Consider the following 2,916-nt stretch of genomic DNA (forward strand, 5'->3'; position numbering starts at 1 on the left):
AGGTTGGTGAAACAGGTCAGTGTTTCCAAGAGGTGATACCAGTAATGAGATGGGTGATTATCTCATGAAATAGGAGCCAGGAAAAGTCATTTGTGTCTGTGGGAAATAATACAGAGCCAAAATTCTATCTTCTTTTCTGGTGAGTGGTATTTGTAAAAACAATTACTTCTAGTTGGAATAATGAAAATGAATTTCAAACTCTGTCAATTTCAGGTTGCTTATTTCACAGTCACGGGAAGAGAGATGACATTTAAGGGCCAGGACTTAGCAAGACAAATGTCAAGGATTTTGTTTTTGCTGTTTTTACTACATCTTTTAAATGCTTTCCTAGAGGCAGAAGAGTGTTTTGTTTGTTTGTTTTGCTTTTTTATGTATAGAGGGGGTCTTGCTATGTTGACTGGGTTGGTCTTGAAATTCTGACCTCAAGTGATCTTCCCGCCTTGGCCTTTTAAAAAACAGAATCATAAACAAACATGCAGAAAGGTAGATTCCAACAAAGATTCCAACAAATCTTTGTTAGAAGCAAAGATTAATAGATGAAATTTTGCAGGGGTCCAGTTAGATTTCTTCCTCGTAATAGCTGCTTGCCTCACTGTATGTCCATAATTAAGACTTCAAAGTAATTATATCTTGTGAAGTCCAAGAATTACAATTGTAATTATAAATTCTTTTTTTTTTTTTTTTTTTTTGTGTACACATTTAGTTTTATTGTAACAAAGCAACTTGTACACTTTTAACGTTTAAAACTGAGCATCATCTTTCCTTTCCAGTGAAACAAAAAGAAAATTTAAAAATAAACAGGAACAAAATTACAATAGAGAATGTCAATTCCAAATAAGATCCTACAGGTTCTGCTGATTCTCCCATTGAGTGGCAGGGCTCAAGTCATCATTAGGAGAGAATTTATTTTTAAAAGTGTCATCTTAAACTGCAAGGATGTCTGTCAAATATCACAATTAAACATGCCAAAGGAGAAGCCATGTTGTCAAAATGCCCACTTAACCCACCCAAACATCTCAAACCCACCCTTTGCTGACCTTCTATAACCCCATTTTTTTAAGTTTTTTTTTTTCTTTTTTTAAACAAGAGAAAGTAGACAGATACATGTTGGTAAATGCTAACTGTCCATATTCACATAGAGACACAGTGTACTCTCTGAGCCCAATATACAGAGAAAGGAGGAAAAAAGCTAGAATTCTATGCACTACTACACAGGGGCCCAGCACCCTCCAGCTTCCAGCAGAGCGAAGGGAGCAGGGTTTTCTTTTTTCCCACAGAGCTCGGTGGTGGTGATTCCATACAGTTTTTGTTGAGACAGGAAGGGATAAAAATGAACTTCCAACAGAAAGGGGTAGAGACTCTTTTCCCATTGTATTCTGCTCAAGGTATTTCCCCCCAAATAAGTTGAGAACCATGGAGTAGAGAAAAGAGACCTCAAGAACAGGGTGACTGAGCACAAGAGGAAAAAAAAAAAAAAAAAAAAAAAAAAAAAAGACTGCAACTTGCTCCCAGGGACTGGAGAAAATTTAAAAAAAGGAAGGTTGGAATCCATCAGTGTTCTATTAGTCATCTTCTCCTTCATCCTCCTCTCCTTCCTCCCCTTCATCATCATCTTCATCTTCTTCACCTTCATCCTCATCCCCTTCTTCATCAATATCTTCTAATCCTTCCTCCTCTTCATCATCATCATCATCTTCTTCTCCTTCTCCTTCTTCATCATCCATATCAGGAACCAAGTAGTACTGTAATGGGTTTGGCCAAATATCATCTTTGATGACCTCTCCTAACTCATCAGCACCTGCATCAGAATGGTCAGTAAACCAGGTAAAGAAGCTCTCTGGTTCCTCATGCTGCCTCTTCCTGCTGGCTTTATTCTGCGTTTGACTTGAACGTTTCGTCAAATCCTTTCCAGATTTCCATTTGATTTCGGTGGACTTTGAAGATGGATCACCACTCTCATTCAGATGAAATTCTTTGGAGAGAACTTTATTTTCAAAGTAAGGATTTTCATCAAAATAAAAATCTATTCTGTAACCTGATTTAATATCTTCAAATTCTGTCACTTCAACTCTGGTCAAATAATGCAGTGCCTCTTCGTCTTCCTCCCCAAGCAGTGCAGACACTTGTGGATGGTTGACAAATGTTGTTACCCAAAAATTTGGGATTTTGGCGATCAGTTCTGACCTCTTCTGAAAAAATGGTTGGCGGAGTTTGTTATATTTCTGTTGTACTTTCAAAATCTCCTCACTGGCTTGTTCATTAAGTCTGTCTATTTCATTTTGTACTTCATCAATGTGTTCAATTGCTTCTTGCTGTTCTTTTTCTCCCTTCTTCGGCAAGCCTGCAGAGGCTGATGTCTCCTCCGGTCCCAGAGCAGGCGGTGGTCTTGGTTTCTTCTTTTGAGGCAGGAGTGGAGACTGGCGTTTAGGGGCCATGCTGTTAGGGAAGTCCTAGAACCAGAACACGAGTCTCCTCACCCGTCCGGAAGCAGGCTGAACTCTGATGTAATTATAAATTCTTTAAAAATATATCTTTGTGGCCGGGAGCAGTGGCTCACACCTGTAATCCCAGCACTTTGGGAGGCCAAGGTGGGTGGATTGCTTAAGGACAGGAGTTTAAGACCAGCCTGGCCGACATGGTGAAACCCCATCTCTGCTAAATATACAAAAATTAGCAGGGCGTGGTGTAGTCACACCTGTAGTCACAGCTGAGGCTGAGGCATGAGAATCACTTAACCTGGGAGGTGGAGGTTGCAGTGAGTGGAGATCAAGCCACTGCACTCCAACCTAGGAGACAGAGCAAGACTGTTCAAAATAAAATAAAATAAATCTTTGTGATTCCACTGTACCATGAGGAATTACAATTAGGAAAACCATGCAATTCTGACCTACAGTCTAGGTGCAAATTGAAGGAGCT

General features: G+C 39.6%; 1 pseudogene; it reads right to left on the reverse strand.

Moving 5' to 3' along the window:
• Positions 1–731: 731 nt before the first annotated feature.
• On the reverse strand, positions 732–2,450 carry LOC705771 (SET like protein; annotated as a pseudogene).
• Between the last annotated feature and the right edge of the window lie 466 nt (positions 2,451–2,916).

Source organism: Macaca mulatta, chromosome 17, assembly GCF_049350105.2.
Source record: "Macaca mulatta isolate MMU2019108-1 chromosome 17, T2T-MMU8v2.0, whole genome shotgun sequence".
In the NCBI taxonomy this organism is placed as follows: domain Eukaryota; kingdom Metazoa; phylum Chordata; class Mammalia; order Primates; family Cercopithecidae; genus Macaca; species Macaca mulatta.